The sequence below is a fragment of the Schistocerca piceifrons genome, chromosome 8 (genome assembly GCF_021461385.2).
Source record: "Schistocerca piceifrons isolate TAMUIC-IGC-003096 chromosome 8, iqSchPice1.1, whole genome shotgun sequence".
In the NCBI taxonomy this organism is placed as follows: domain Eukaryota; kingdom Metazoa; phylum Arthropoda; class Insecta; order Orthoptera; family Acrididae; genus Schistocerca; species Schistocerca piceifrons.
The window spans coordinates 111,941-129,936 of record NC_060145.1 but is presented as its reverse complement, the minus strand read 5'-3'; positions in this window follow the sequence as shown (position 1 = coordinate 129,936).

The window sequence follows — 17,996 nt, the reverse complement described above, 5'->3', positions numbered from 1 at the left end:
CGTTAGTTCAGTTCTTTGAACACCTTCGTGAGATTCTCCTATGGGTCAAACAAACCTGTGAGCATTTTTTGCTGCCCTTCTCTGTATAAGTTCAATATCCCCTGTTCGTCCTATCTGGTACTGATTGCAATTCCCCAGTATTGTGCCAATGAACCGCACGCGCTTTACCTACAAATATGCTTATATGATCGTTCCATTTCACACCCCTACAAATTTATACACTCAAGTATTTACACGAGTTAACAAATTCCAGCTGCAGCGCACTGAAGCTGTAGTCATCGGACTACGTAGTCTCATTTTGTGAAATGGTGATTTTGTTGATACCGTCACTGTAGAATATTTGACTATGCTAACAGAGCCTCAACCTCACCTCTGTTTGCACGGCTTCGAACTATAAACGTCCTCGAATGTGTTCCGTAAGTTTTGGAGACAGATGAAAATCGGATGGGACCAAGTCGGAGCTGTGTGGAGGTCAATCGACGGCAGTGAACGAACGGCATCGGAGTGCTGCAGACGTCGCAGCGCTAGGCTGTAGTTGGGCGTTGTAATGCTGAAGAGGAGGGCGTTCCACGCGCGGACCAACTCTTCCGGTTCGTGCTTTCAGTTTCCTGAGCTGTTTCTCACGCACCGACATAGTTACATCACACACCGCTATGTTACACGGTACAAATCGGATCCCCCTAGAAGCAGAGGGCTGCAGATATGTAGAATAAAGATGTAGAATGTTACTAACGTTTTTTAACTGGAAAGCTTAAGAGTTTTCAAATAAAACATTTGGAGTAATTACTTCTCAGCACGCCCTTGTATTATATGCACAAAACCAAGAAACTGTTTCCGAGCAAAGTATGCTATCCATTTAATTGAAGATGTTTATAAGGTACATCAGTAGTAAACCTTATGGTGATGGTGAAATTTCGGATTTATATTTACATTGAAAAACGATTAATCTGTGACCAATACACAATTAAAATGGCAGTAGCCAGGTGGATATTAACTGCAATAACGCCCACATTGCCGCGGTAAGTGGAAGAATTTGTTTTCCGACACATGTCGCCATGTAACAGTCGCTCATGGCGATACATTAAAGAGTTCTCTGTCTCCACGTCAGAGAGCCAGTACCCGGCATCACTCTAACGAAATAAAGACGCAATTTTTGTGTGCCGCATTTGAATGTGAGTCTGTAGAGGCTACAAAACTAGTTAATGGAATTAAAAATATTTCAAAGAGTGAGTTGTTGCAGTTTTCCATTTTTATATTCAATACACTAGTCACAGGCTCTAGATCCTCAGTGGATATGCTTAGTCGGTTGTGATACTATTTGAATTGTTGAGCTCGTGATGTGTCCCTCCGAGATTAATTTTGCCTGGGCTTTAAGCGACTCACCGGTCAGCATTTACAGAGCTGTCAACTACATATCGCATATTATTAGGCTCAGTTTGGACCGCAGCTAAGGGGAGCGAACGCAGATCGAACGTGCATTCGCAGTCATTCCCTCTATTGACTACCATTCGCCTATATTCAACATTTAAGGATTCCTCCGAAAATATTTCAAGTAAACTTTCTCTGGATATTTTACGTTTGTTTCCAAGCGCCTGCCAGTTCAATTTCATCAGAAACTCTGTGACACTCTCCAACGGGTCAAACAAACCTGTGACCATTCGTGCTGCCCTTCTTTGTATACATTCAGTATCGCTTGACAGTCGTATCTGATTATGATCCAAGAATCTCGAGCAATATTGGGGGATGGGTCACATGAGTGATTTCTAAGCAATTTCTTTTGTACACATATTGTGTTTTCCTAGAATTCCACCAACGAATGGCAGCCTGCCGCCGTCTTTCCCTAAGACTGCGACTATGTGGCGGTTCCATTTCAAATCTCTAGAAATTTTTACACCCAGGTATTCGTGTGGGTTGAGCGATTGAGAATTTGACTCGCTGACACTATACCCGTAGGATAAGGTTATTTCGTTTTGTGAACCGAACAATTTTACATTTCGGGAACATTTGAATCAAGTTGTCATCCTTTGCACTACAGTGATATCAGAGCGTGGCTTCTTTCAGATAGTACTTCATTACAGACAACTGCATAATTTGCGGAAAGTGTGAAGTTTCAAATAGACCGCGTAACCACCACCCCCTTCTCCCCTCCAAATTGCTATCTGAAGACTGGAAGTCCCATATGTAAACCACCTTCAGAAGTTCGTTCACTTTCCGTATCAGTTAATGTGTTAAATACTTGGCCTGCAAATGTGTTGCGAATAGAGTGAGTAGTAAAGAAGTAATAAATTCAAAATTCATGCCTAATGCTGACGCCTTACTGCATGAACAGCTAAAATGTAGGAGCGATAAAAGTCTTTTTTCCTTTCATCATTCTGTCAGGGATATCAGCGGGAAAAAAAAGTTTCGGAAATTTTCGAAATTGTGTGAAGTTTGTTGGAAGTCGCCAAGTGCTGCCATTTACAAATGCACGGTTAATATAATCTGGATAATTTTCGCGCCATGAAATTATGCTGTCTGAGACGTGTACGCAGTTTCTAACTTTTAACGCCCGACTTATTGCGTTAAACCTATGCCTTTAAATGAGGGACGGAAGGAGGATTGTATTTAATGTGCCATCGATGTTGAGGTCATCAGAGACGCAGCAGGAAATGGCACTGCGTCAAGGAAGGGTAAAAGAAGTCCGCCGTGCCCTTTTAAAGGAATCATCCCGACATTTACTTGGAGTGATTTAGGAAAATTACGGAAAACATAAATCAGGGTGGCCGGACGCGGATTTAAACCGTCGTCCTCCCAAATGGGAGTCTCGTAGCTAGCGTTTCTGCTCTGGAACATGGGATTCCGGGCTCGATTCCCGGCCGGGTTGAGGACTTTCTCCGCCCGGGGACTAGGTGTGTGTGTTGTCCTTATCATTTCGTCATCATTCGTGAAGGTGACGAGATTGGACTGTGTAAAGGTTAGGGCTTTGAACAGGCGCTGATAACCGCGCAGTTGAGAGCCCAGCAAACCAATCTTCATCATCATCATCATCATCATCATCATACAGTGTACTAACGACTGCGCCAGCTCGCTCGGTATACATTTAAATGAGTAAATTATGTCAGTATTTTTAGTATTTACATTGACTTCATTCTTCATAAATTCAAGCATGAACTACGAGCAGACAAAGGAATTGGGATAACGAATGAGAAATACCTGATTGTGCTTCTGTTTGTAGATGACATGATTCAAGTGAATGAAATGACCTTCAAAGATCTGCATACTACCTGAACGAAATATGCAACGAATGCAACTTTAAAATTTCTAGTAATAAAACGAAAATAAGTGCACTTCGAGGAAAATATTCAGTCAGATTAAAACTAGTTTTGGATAATCCTGCTTTAGAACAGGTCTCTTAATCTTTCATTTAGGCTACGCTGTAAGATCTGATTTTTATTCTGATACTGAAAATAAATTACACAAATTCTAAGCTGTCTGTGGCACCATTATCAGAACATTGGGCAATAAAGTACAAAAAGAGATTGTCCCGAAATTCTATAAAGTGGTTGCGGTTCCTGTGTTATGCTATGAAAGCGAAAACATGGTTAAAACAAAAAAAATTCAGACGGCAGTGATGAGGTTCCTAAGAAATTCGAAGGGCTGCAGAGCAAGAAATGATTAGGAATGAAGATACTAGAGAAAAATGAGAAAAAATAAGTATTTTCAACAGAAACTAAAAAATTCAAAAATATCGTGAAGACTGGTGAGAATGCTAAGTCCCAGACTTCCCCAAAATATTCTGAACTACAAGCGGAATGGGAGACATGATATTGAAAGGCCTCGGACGTGAGAGCAATTTCGTTTGAGAAACTATACCGCGTGGCGACTACTGAAATACATTATAGAATTCTTAAGTTATACACCAAAATAAGTGAGTTTTAATGTAGTTTACGTTCACTGATGTAAGAAAAAAAAACATTTCTTGCTTTCTAAAGTGGGCTATGTTCTTTCTCAGGGTTCAAACTGTCTCCATGCCAAATTTGAACAATATCTGTTAAGCGGTTTAGTCTCGAAAACGAAACAGACTGTGTTACAAAGAAGAAAAACAACTGGGAGAAAGAAGCGGAGTCACTTTCTGCAGGACGCGCCCGTCATTTTGCAGGACAATATTCGGCACGCTTGGTGCAAGTCGTGATTCATTTGTTCGCTATGTGGGGCTGGAAAGAGCCGCACCACACACCCCGGACTTATGCCCTCGCGATCTCAGCTTGATTCCTAACGTGAAGGACGAACTCTGGGGTATTCGGTTCGGAGCTGTTATGGAGATTCGTCGGACAATAGACCGCTCCATTCGAACTACCTATAAAACTTGCGTAGCTACGGGTATCTTGCTCTTTCGACATCACTGGCGACGGCCTATATACGAGAGCTGCTCAAAAAATATCCGATCTCTAGTAATTGTTGAAATCAACAATGGTATCAGGGCGTGCGTGCGCTCATGTTTTCAGGCATACATAGCACACATACCTGATTTTCTCCACTACTTCGGAACACTTGGAAGTGGTACACGTCGGATTTAGTAATGTCAGCAAAATGACGTCATTGCATGACATTTGGCTTCAAGCCCGGCGATTCTCAAGTTGAAACCATCATGTGATTCAGGACGAAGTAATGGGTAATACACGGCTAAAGAAGTGGTACAACCGTTTCAAAGGCGGCCACTAATCAATGAAGACAGAAGCCAGTTAATGTACGCCCTCAATATCCACTTATCAGGTCGTTACTGACCCCGAAAGATCCCTAATGAAGCAGAATAGACGAATCACAACCAGAGAAGTTGCAGTCTAATCTAAAAGCCGTAAATTCAACTAAATACCTAGGTATTACAATCACGAACAAGTTAAACTGGAAGGAACACATCGAAAATGTTGTGGAGAAGGCTAACCAAAGACTGCGTTTTATTGGCAAGACACTTAGAAAACTTAACAGACCTACAAAGGAGACTGCCTACACTACGCCTGTCCGTCCTCTTTTAGAATAGTGCTGGGAGATGTGGGATCCTTACCAGATAGGACTGACGGAGTACATCGAAAAAGTTCAAAGAAAGGCACCACGTTTTCAATTATCTCGAAATATGGGAGAGAGTGTCACAGAAATGATACAGGATTTGGGCTGGACATCATTAAAAGAAAAGCGTTTTTCGTTGCGACGGAATCTTCTCACGAAATTCCAATCACCAACTTTTTCCTCCGAATGCGAAAATATTTTGTTTACACCGATCTACGTAGGGTGGAACGATCACCACGATAAAATAATGGAAATCAGAGCTTACGGAAAGATACAGGTGCTCATTCTTTCAGGGTGCTATACGAGATTGGAATAAGAGAGATTTGTGAAGGTGGTTCGATGAACCATCTGCCAGGCACTTAAATGTGATTTGCAGAGTATCCATGTAGATGTAAGTATAGGTGTTCACATTATTTTTCCTATCCCCTGTATGTGCATATCGCTTCCCACGATCTTTGTTACCTCAATGTCGATATCTGCACCATTTTCGAAATATGTAAGCTTACTTATGTTATCTGTAATGTTAATATACAACATGAAAGGTAAGGCTCCCAACACACTTCCCTGTGGCACACGTGGCTACTTTTACACGTACAGATGAACCTCCATTCAAGATGAGATGCTGTGTCCTCCCTACAAAAATATTTTACTGGTCGTACTTTATACGATACAGGCAAATGGTCAACTACAATTGCTGTTAACTGTGCGGTAACTTCTAGCGTATCAGAAGCGGTTTAGGAAAATTGTTTCAAATGAGTATACGCACTCGTATTTCGGCAGGTGCACAGTTTTGCCTTTCAATTTTTGCATGTTTCCCAGATACCTTTTCGAAAATGTCGAGCAAAACAAATCGAAATGTTTATTACATCATGTAACAATGAAGAAGCAAATGCGGGTTTGTTCGCAAACCCGAAGCAACATCTGGTGCAAGAGTCATGGGTTTTAATAAAGTAGCTGTCGATAGTTTTTCTTTTCGTTGCTAACAAATGTAACTGACAAACACATACTAATGACTTCTCAAATATCTAATTGTGATGGAATAGGCGTTTCGGTTAATCCTAAAAACCAATCGAAGATCGCAGCTTGCAAGGGAAAACGTCAAGTAGGATCGTTAACATCTGCAGAAAGGGGCGAAACAGTAACCAGCATCATTATTACGTCAGCAAGCGGAGCTTACATGCCTCAAACTTATTTTTCCACGAAAGAAGAAGCAGAAAAAAATTTAGTTAGGACTGGCAGAAGGAGGTTGCGCTGAGGTCCACAGCACCACATGGATGGCCACAGAATCATTCTTTGTATGGTTTCGAAAATTTGTGGAATTTTCTAAGGCATAAAAGGACTTTTCAGTTCTCCTTATATTAGATGGCCACTCAGCACATACGACATACACTGACGTTATGAACTACGCGAGGGAGAGTTGCGTTTCGTTGCTATTTTTATCACCACATTGCTCTCACAGACTTCAGCCGCTTGATGTTTCTTTTATGAAGCCTTTAAGCCTTCGTTATAGTGATAAGCTTTGAAAATGGCTACGAATCCATGCAGGGAAAGTCGTAACCATCTTTCAAATTTCAACGCTTTTTGGTTCAGCTTTCGTCTAAAATGCAACAATGAAAACCGCTATTAAATGTTTCGAAGCTAATGGAATACGGCCCACGGACCCATCCTTATTCACCGATGCACACTTCCTTCCGGCAGACATATTTGACATCGGACAAAATAGATTGTCAGATAAAGAGATTATCATATCTGAACAATTGGAATTGCCTCCACCTAGCACACTAGCTAAAAAAGACGACGCCAACGGGCTGGATAATCAAGCGGATGAGGTTTCAGCGAATTGTAACAATGAACTGCCGCCTAAGAAAGACAAAGTTATTGAGGCTAATTGTTCTAATCCTTGATGCTCTTGGATGACAACTGACAACACGACCCCCTCATTTCATATTTCACCTGAAATTCTGATGCCCTTGCCAAAAGTTAACAAAAGCAAGAAAAGAGCGAAACGGAAGAGGGGGAAGACTGTTGTTTTAACTGATTCACCGTACAAAAAAGGAGTTAGAAGCCATTATTAAGGAAAAATAGAAAAAGAACTTTGCCAAAGAAGAAAGGGCAAAGCAAAAACTATTTGCAAAAGAGAATAAGATTATGAAAAAAAAGAAAGAAAGGGCCTGAAGATAAATGGAAAAAAGGACAGAATACAATACTAATGAGAGTGATTATGAGAAAAGTTCCGACTGTGAATGTTTATATTGTGGTGGGTTTCATTCAAAATCAGTTGAAGGTTGGGTCGCTTGTTCCACGTGTAAAAAATGGACACACGATTCCCGTGCAGGAATAGATAGCGAAGATGATGAGTTTTCCTCATGTGTGAATTTTGTAAACAGCCTTAAGAAAAGGATACAATACATGAAAACTGTAGCTTGACATTAATATTCACTTTAAACTAAATAAATACCGAGCAAGCCAATATTTTCTGCATTTCCGAAAATTTTATACGGTTTTATAATCACTTGTACTTACCACCCCATTCTGCCGCGTGCACAGGGCAGAATGGGACAAATGACATACATTTCTGTTTTTGAGTGAAAAATATTGTTGTTTTATTTTATGGCAATGTTATTGTATTTTTGTGATTAATACATCATAAGGTGTTCATATAAAAATTGGTAACTCTCTTATTTATCACTTTTGTACATTTAATCAAAGTTTTCAATTTTGCACCCCATTCTACCACAGGTTCCCGTATGTGTCGGATAAGAAAGATAAAAATACAATCGCTACTCGTTTCTTTAATGACAATTTAAGCTGTGCTCTCAGGTTTCTCCCATCGTTCATCACGATATATTTCGAAAAAAATCGTAGTTAACGATCATTATAAATTGCTCTAGAAACGAAGGCAATCACAGTTAACATTTAATAAGGCGACTGGTATCCTTCGAAACGCTAACTAATGATCGTCATGCTAAACGTCATGGGTCAAAGCGGACGAGTGGAATCGAAATACGCCCTTTGCCCACGATCGCTACTTTCTGTCAAGTTGTGCCATTAATTTCTCTGCTCCCTAATCTGTTTTCGTATCTCCCCATCAGCTATTCGATATTGTTGGAATTATGTAATACATTTATATCGGATATGAGAAAGTTCCAGAACATCGTTCTAGAATAAGTTATATCGAGTATGTTCGAGAAGTATCGATTGTGGTGACAGCTATGTTTGTGTATATATGCGTGAGTGATGAGGCGCAATAGATAGTCTTCGTGTGTCTTTTGTAAAGTGAACATATGTATATTTTAATAAAGTATGTTATAAGTAAAAGTGTGAACGTGATTCAAAACATGGTAGCAGAGTGTGGTTACTGAAAAGAAAAATAGAAGTTAAATATTATATTGTGGCCGTCGCATGTTATTCAGAAAGTTCGACATGGCTGATATAACTATTCCTGTATTTGATGGCGAGGACTATGGGAACTGGAAGCAGCGGATAATCATGTACCTAAAAATGAAGAAATGCCATACAGTGACAACGAGGGCAAAAGTGAGCTCAGACAACGAAACATGGGATGAAGAGGACTTGAAGGCTATCAACTATATTTATGGTGCAATCACAAATAAGCAACTAGAATTCGTGAGTGACAGAGAAAGTGCTTTCGAGATCATGAAGAAATTTGATGAATTATATTCGAAAGAGTCTACAGCCCTTCAAATATTATGCAGAAACAAGTTGGATAAATTGAGGTTAAGTGATTACAGTGATACGGGGACATTTTTCAGTGCATTTGAAAAAACTGTAAATGAGCTGAAATCTGCAGACGCTAAAGTAATGGAAAAGGAGAAGTTAAATTATATGCTGCGAACGTTACCAGAGTCAATGAGCTATATTGGGGACTTAGTGGACGTCTTGAAGGAAGAGGACCAGACAGTTGAATACGTTAAAAGTAAGATTCAATTATTGAATGCAAAAACTGCAAATGAAGAGGTAAAATCAAATGCATTTCACACAGAAAGAGAATTGAATTCAAGGAATCAGGAGCAAGTATGTTATCGATGTGGCAAAGCAGGTCACTTCAAACGTGATTGTAGCCAGGGAAGAACAAGTAACAGAGGCACATGGCATCGTGGAGTACATTTTCAAAGTAGCGACAGAGGTAATGGAAATATGCAGCGTGGAGGCTATAGCAATGTACAGCGTGGAAATTACGGCAACATGAAGCGTGGAGGTTATGGCAGCAGGCAACGTGGTCAAGGAGAGCAGCATGGTTTTAGCAGCGGTCGGCATCACAGCAAGCAAGGTTACCATCAGAGTGATCATGGTATGAGTAGTTTTATAACAGAGGTTAATTCTATGATAGGTCAAAATAGGACAGCAGAGTCAAGTAACAACAATCAAATTCAAATCAATTGGTTATTAGACAGTGGCTGTACTGATCATGTTATTAATAAAGAGGAATATTTTTCTAAGAGTATAACTTTAAAACAACCTATAAATGTAAAAATTGCTGATGGAAAAATTTTGCAAGCTACTAAAGTTGGTAATGTAATTAGTAATTTTCCTGTCTATGATCAAATGGTTCCAATTAATATGCGAGATGTTTTCTTTGTAAAAGACATAGACAAAAACTTGATCAGTTATGCCAAAATTACAGATAATCACAAAATTGTATTGGTAGGGAATAATGCTAAAATTTTTGATAAAGCTAATGGATTGATTGCGATTGCATGGAAAGAGAGTCGGTTGTATAAAATGAGTAGTACTATTAATAAAGGAGAAGTTAATGTTAATGTTATCAGTAAAGACAATAATATGACAACAAAGGAAAAATGGCACCGCATTTTGGGACATGTTAATTTCAATTATCTAAATACTTTATGTAAACATCAATTGTTAGATGGGGTTCCTTCAGAACTAGAATCAGAATTTATGAAATGTAAAATCTGTATCGAAAACAAAATGCATAATGTTCCTTTTAAAAATAATAGAACCAAAGCAAAAGAAATCTTAGAAATTATTCACACAGATCTAAATGGGCCTCACTCAACTACTGGAATGCAGGGGAAAGATATTTTCTTTCTTTCATTGATGATTACAGTAAGGCAGCTCGTGTTTACACCATAAAATCTAAAGATCAAGTATACAATTGTTTTGTAGAGTATATTAATGAAGTTGAGTATCTCACTGGGAAAACTGTTAAAAAGATAAGATGTGACAATGAGAAGGAATATTTAAATGAAAATGTCTATGAATTTGTGAGACAAAAAGGAATTGTATTGAATGCTTGTCCACCTTATGTGAATGAGCTTAATGGTACTGCTGAAAGGTATAACAGATCCATCATGGACATGTCTCGGTGTCTGCTAGCCGAAGCGCGAGTAGACACGAGATTTTGGCCTGAAGTGGTTTGTGCAGCAGCGTACCTCAAAAACAGAACTTTAGCTAACACCATTGAAAAGAAAACTCCTTATGAGATATTACTGGGGAAAAGACCTAATGTTAATCATTTGAAGTTGTATGGGAGTAGAGTTTTTGTAAGAGTACCTGAGCAACTGAGGAAGTCGAAATGGGATAGGAAAGCAGATTTGGGGGTTTTAATGGGTTATTGTGAAGTAGGCTACAGAGTGCTAATAAATAATAAGATAGTTGTTGCTCGACATGTGGACATTGTTGATAGTGGTGTTAAATGTATTGGGTTTAAAGATTATGATTCAGTAAGTGAATATTCTAGTGATTCTGAACACGAAAGTATAGAAAATGAAACTGAACTAATAGAAAAACAGAAGGAAATTGAGAAAAATGAAAAGCTTTCTGATAATCATGAACCAGAGAAAGTACTTGAGTTGAGGAGATCATCTAGAGAAAGAAAACCAAAAATATTAAATGATTATGTTTACTGCAATTTTATTTAGGTAAACTTTTGCAGTGGAAATAGTCCGGAAAGCTTTGAGGAGGCGATTAACAGCGCTGAATCAAATTATTAGGAAAAAGCGATGAATAAGGAAATTGATTGTTTGAACAAAAACAAAACATGGGAATTAGTAGATAAACCAGTTGATAAAGAAGCCATTGATGTAAAGTGGGTTTTCACAAAGAAATCAGAAAGTGTTTACAAAGCAAGATTAGTTGTCAGGGGGTTTCAACAAAAAGAAGTCGTTGAGGATATTAATTCTCCAGTAACCAATATGCAAACATTAAAGATTTTGTTGTCATACTGTTGTCAAGAAGGTTTGGTTATAGAACAAATGGACGTAGAGACTGCGTTTCTAAATTGTAAAGTTTTATCTGAAGTTTATGTAAAGCAGCCAAGAGGATATGATGATGGTACGGATAGAGTCTGTAAATTGTATAAAGCATTGTATGGTTTGCGAGAAAGCTCACGAGCTTGGTACAATTGTCTTGACGAGTTTTTAAGAAGTTTAGGTTTTAAAAGGAGTAAATATGATTATTGTCTTTATGTATTGCGAGATGGAGATGTCTTGATTTATTTGATTATTTTTGTCGACGATTTGCTCATTTGCTGTGTGAGAAAAGAAAAAATTGTTAAGATTAAGAACTTATTGTCAAAACGATTTAATATGAAAGATTTAGGTGAGGTAAAAAGATATCTTGGCATCAATATTAATTATGATTGTGAAACAAGAGTTATGAGTTTGAGTCAAGAAAAATATATTGATTCGTTAGCTGCGAAATATAAAATTGAAGATTCGATCTTGTACAATGGAAGTAAATTTAAGGTTAGAACCAGTGTATGAAGATTGTAATGACGTTAGATATAGAAACTTGATAGGTGCACTCTTGTACGTAAGTTTGGGTACTAGACCAGATATTAGCTATAGTGTGAATTACTTGAGCAGATTACAAAGTTGTTACAGTAGTACTCATTTTAAATATGCTTTGAGAATTTTGAAATATTTATATTTAACTAAAGATTTGAAATTAAACTATTGTAGGAATGAAAGTGCTGAGATATTAGATTGTTTTGTGGATTCAGATTGGGCAGGTGATAGTGTGGATAGAAAGTCAACTTCTGGTTATGTAATTAGATTATTTGGTAATGTTGTATTTTGGAAGTTAAGAAAACAAGCGAGTGTTACAAAGGCTTCAACTTTGGCAGAATATGTAGCGTTGTCTGAAGCTGTAAGCGAGGTGAAACTTGTACATGATATTTTAGACATTTTTAATGTTAAATTTGAAAAACCTATTGTCATATATGAAGATAATTCAGGAGCATTAAATATAGCGAAGTTTGGTAATTTTACAAAGAATTCAAAATACATAGAAGTGCATTACCATTTTGTGAATGAGTATTATTTACAGGGACTCATTGATATTGTTAAAGTAGATTCAAATGAAAATGTTGCAGATTCATTAAAATTAGGAATATGTTAAACATCGCGATACAAATGTAAGGAGATATGTTGGAATTATGTAATACATTTATATCGGATATGAGAAAGTTCCAGAACATCGTTCTAGAATAAGTTATATCGAGTATGTTCGAGAAGTATCGATTGTGGTGACAGCTATATGTATATTTTAATAAAGTATTTTATAAGTAAAAGTGTGAACGTGATTCAAAACAGATATAAACATTTTTAGCATTCTTCTACACCACCACATTTCGAAAGTTTCTAGCCATCTCCTGTTTGGAGAACTAGGTATATTAACTACTGATTCGCAATATATTTATTCCGAAGGGCAGAAGGTACCTCGAAAACAATGAAAATATTTTTTTTATTGGTGATTGTACCAGTTTGATTTACACTTAGTGCGAATATAAAAGCATTTTAGTCCAAATCCTTGTATGAAGGTCCTAAATGTCGGTTTAAATGGCAGCTTGATATGTAAGACATGCCCACTTTTTTTTTGTGACAGCTCTTCTTTGAGATGATAAGCCTAGGGACATTTTTTCCCGTTGCTTTGAGCTTTCACCTATTGAATACATTTTTTCTTGTCTCGTAGTCAGTTGTTTGCTACAGTAATAACGTATCATGGGTGTTTTTCGTTTCTGAACAAAACAAATGCCAAGATCTACCCACAAAGTTTTCGAGAGAAGTTCTAGACGACTTGCAAGAAATAAAATAGCGAGTATCATGAAACAAATGTTTTGTTCTTGTACGGCATGTGTACTATTGGAAAGGAACGAAAAGCTTTACGAGAGATGTAAAAAATTTAAAAAAAACTTTACAGTGCGCTGCTTGCAATAAACAGGAGAGAAATCTATGACACATGCAGTGAAAGAAACTATGAATTTAAATGAGTGCATGTACGTCGCTAAGTGCAATACAACTTTATATTTTCCGTGACTTTTCTAACTAAATGTACCTTTCCTCTCAAACCATTTATCCTAGAACCATGGAATTCTAACGGTCAGTTGTCTTACTGGAGGGCATGAAGAGTCGACGGGCATGAAAGGGAAGCAGTGGTTGGGAAGGGAGTGAGACAGGGTTGTAGTCTATCCCCGATGTTATTCAATCTGTTTATTGAGCAAGCAGTAAAGGAAACAAAAGAAAAATTCGGAGTAGGAATTAAAATCCATGGAGAAGCTTTATTATAAAGAACACTGTTGCCTTTTTATTTTTGAAATTTGCCCATAAAACCTGTCTTTCTAAATTTTTCCAAAAATTTCACCATTAATATATTATTCATGAAAAATAGTCAGCTTGTAGGAAAATAGTGGAAACGCATGTAAGAAATGTTTTATGTTTTACCGTTAATATAACACAGCTTGAGATAAGGGACGTGGAAATAGATCAATTTAACATGGTACAGATAGAAGATACCTTCTCCCCCTGAAATTTGTCTTTAAAAACAAATGAATATTTTCAAATCAACAGCTCATTTCAAGCAGTCATTACTAGAAACATGTATAATCTCCACAAAATTTTGGAAGTTAATTACTTTGGTGCAAGAAAGTCTCCACCATTCAGGAAAACGAATTTTCAATAACTTGGAAGGAGCCATAAAAAGCTTTACTACTGACAAATTTCAGTTTAAGAGGAGCCTAAAGGATTTATTAAACCATCTCCTCCGACACTATTGATGAATTGAATTTTTTTAGTAGAACTAGGGCGCACGCGATTGTGAGTGAGTGAGTGAGTGAGTGAGTGAGAGAGAGAGAGAGAGAGAGAGAGAGAGAGAGAGAGAGAGAGAGAGAGAGAGAGGCGGGGGGGGGGGGGTGTCAAGTAATGCGAGTACAATGACAAGTATGTCTAAATTTTCATTCCTCATTCCATGTCCATGATCAGTCTACTTGCGATCTGTGGAGGGTAAATTAGCATATTAGTTTGCCACTGAGTATCTCCTCATTATGGATCAATTGCAACGGAAAGTACATATAATCTAATCTGACCCTCTTGTCTGTCCCATTTCTGTTGAAGGTTACACATCAGACAGATGCCTTCATATTTTTGTTGTTGTAGTCTTCAGTCCAGAGACTGATTTGATGCAGCTTTCCATGCTACTGTATCATGCGCAAGCTTCATCTCCCAATGCCCACTGCAACCTACATCCTTATGAATCTGCTTAGTGTATTCATCTCCTGGTCTCCTTCCTCGATTTTTACCCTCCACGTTGCCCTCCAATATTAAATTGATGCCTCATAACGTGTCCTACCAACCGACCCCTTCTTCTAGTCAAGTTATGCCACAAACTCCTCCCCAATACTATTCAATACCTCGTCATTAGTTATGTGATCTATCCATCTGATCTTCAGCATTCTTCTGTAGCACCATATTTCTAAAGCCTCTGTTCTCTTCTTTATCGTCCATGATTCACTTCCATACATGGCTACAGTCCATACAAATACTCGGATAAAAGACTTCCTGATACCTAAAGCTATACTTGATGTTAACAAATTTTTCTTCTTCAGAAACACTTTCCTTGCCATTGCCAGCCTACAATTTATATCCTCTCTACTCCGACCATCATCAGTTATTTTGCTCCCCAAATAGCAAAACTCATTTACTACTTCAAGTGTCTCATTTCCTAATCTAATTCCCACAGCACCACCTGACTTAATTCGACTACATTCCATTATCCTCGTTTTGCTTTTATTGATGCTCATATCATCCTTTCAGGACACTCCATTGCGTTCAGCTGCTCTTCCAGGTCCTTTGCTGTCTCTGACAGAATTATAATGTCATCGGCGAACCTCAAGGTTTTAATTTCTTCTTCATTGATTTAAATCCCTACTCCGAATTTTTCTTTTGTTTCCTTTACTGCCTGCTCAATAAACAGATTGAATAGCATCGGGGATAGACTACAACCCTGTCTCACTACCTTCCCAACCACTGCTTCCCTTTCATGCCCCTAGACTTGTATAATTTCTGTACAAATTGTAAATAGCCTTTCGCTCCCTGTATTTTACCCCTGCCACCTTCAGAATTTGAAAGAGTATTCCAGTCAACATTGTCAAAAGATTTCTCTAAGTCTACAAATGCTAGAAACGTAGGTGTGCGTTTCCTTAATCTAGCTTTTAAGAGACGTCGCAGAGTCAGTATTGCCTCATGTGTTCCAGTATTCCTACGGTATCCAAACTGGTGTTCCCCAAGGTCGGCTTCTACCAGTTTCTCCATTCGTCTGTAAAGAATTGGCGTTAGTATTTTGCACCTGTGACTTACTAAACAAATAGTTCGGTAATTTTCACATCTGTCAACACCTGCTTTCTTTGAGATTGGAATTATTATATCCTTCTTGAAGTCTGACGGTATTTCGCCTGTCTCATACATCTTGCTCATCAGATGGTAGAGTTTTGTCAGGGCTGGCTCTCCCACAGGTGTCAGTAGTTATAATGGAATGTTGTCTACTCCCGGGGACTTGTTTCGGCTTAGGTCTTTCAGTGCTCTGTCAAACTCTTCAAGCAGTATATCATCTCTCATTTCATCTTCATCTACATCCTCTTCCATTTCCATTATACTGTCCTCAAGTACACTGCCCTTGTATAGATCCTCTATATACTCCTTCCACCTTTCTGCTTTACCTTCTTTGCTTATAGCAGGGTTTCCATCTGAGCTCTTGATATGCATACAAGTGGATCTCTTTTCTCCAAAGGTTTTTTATTTATTTACTGTTCCGTGGGACCAAATTAAGGAGAAATCTCCATGGTAATGGAACGAGTCAATATATGAAATTATAACACGATAATAGAAACAGATAAAATGAAATATAAAAACATAATCAGGCGACAAGTCATAAGTATAAATAAAGAAAATCAACAATGTAACACTGGAATTAGCTTAATTTTTTAGCTCTTCCAGGAGCTCCTCGACAGAATAGAAAGAGTGAGCCATGAGGAAACTCTTCAGTTTAGACTTAAAAGATTTTGGGCTCCTGCTAAGATTTTTGAATTCTTGTGGTAGCTTATTGAAAATAGATGCAGCAGAATACTGCACTCCTTTCTGCACAAGAGTCAAGGAAGTGCGTTCCACATACAGATTTGATTTCTGCCTAGTATTAACTGAGTGAAAGCTGCTACCTGTTGGGAATCGCCTAATATTGCTAACAACATACGACATTAAAGAAAATATATGCTGTGAGGGCAATGTCAGAAATCCCAGACTATTGAATAGGGGCTTACAAGAGTTTCTCGAACTTAAACTACATAGAGTTCGAACAGCCCGTTTTTGAGCCAAAAATACCCTTTTTGAATCAGAAGAATTACCCCAAAAAATAATACCATATGACATACGCGTATGAAAATATACAAAGTAGACTATTTTTCGTGTTGAACTGTCACTTATTTCAGATACTGTTCTAATGCTAAATAAAGCAGCATTTAGTTTCTGAACGAGATCCTGGACATGGGCTTTCCACAACAGATTACTATCTATCCGAACGCCTAAGAACTTGGACTGTTCCGTCTCGCTTATATTATGCCCATTCTGTCTGATCAAAATATCGGTCCTTGTTGAATTGTGAGTTAGAAACTGTAAAAACTGAGTCTTACTGTGATTTAGCATCAAATTGTTTTCCACAAGCCACGAACTTATTTCATGAACTACATTATTTGATACTGTTTCAATATTACACACAAGATCCTTCACTGCCAGACTGGTGTCATCAGCAAACAGAAATATTTTTGAATCACCTGTAATACAGAAGGCATATCATTTATATAAATAAGAAACAGCAGTGGCCCCAGCACCGACCCTTGGGGAATGCCCCACTTAACAGAGCCCCACTGCGACTGAACATCACTACCACTCTCAATATTGCGGAGAATTACCTTCTGCTTTCTGTTCTTAAAGTAAGAGGAAAACCAATTCTATGCTACTCCCCTTACTCCATAACGGTCCAACTTCTGCAGTAATATTTTGTGGTCAACACACTCAAAAGCTTTCGTTAAACCAAAGAAAACACCCAGCGTTCGCAACCTTTTATTTAATCCGTCCAAAACCTCACAGAGAAAAGAGAATATAGCATTTTCAGTTGTTAAATCATTTCTTAAACCAAACTGTACATTTGACAGCAAATTATGTGAATTTAAATGCTCCAGTAACCTTGTATATACAACCTTCTCGATAACTTTAGCAAACACCGATGGCATGGAAATAGCTCTAAAGTTGTCAACATTATCCCTGTCTCCCTTTTTATAAAGTGGCTTCACTAGAGAGTACTTTAATCGGTCAGGAAACCGACCACTACTAAAGGAAAAGTTACAGATATGGTCTTTAGTGATTTACTTATTAAGTCAATCTCCCTCTTGTCAGTATCATGGAGGAACATTTCAGGTAACAGTCTCGGAACACTTTTTTCTAAGACCGCTATATGATTCCCTGTTGGGGCTAGGTTTCTGTTTATTTCACCTGCTATATATATGCGACTTATCAGTAACACGAACATTCACACTACGCACTGATTCTATATCCTCGACCTGTCTCTGCAGACCAGCCACTTCCTTTACGACTGACCATATGGTTTTAATTTTATCCTGAGACTTAGCTATTCTATCTGCATAC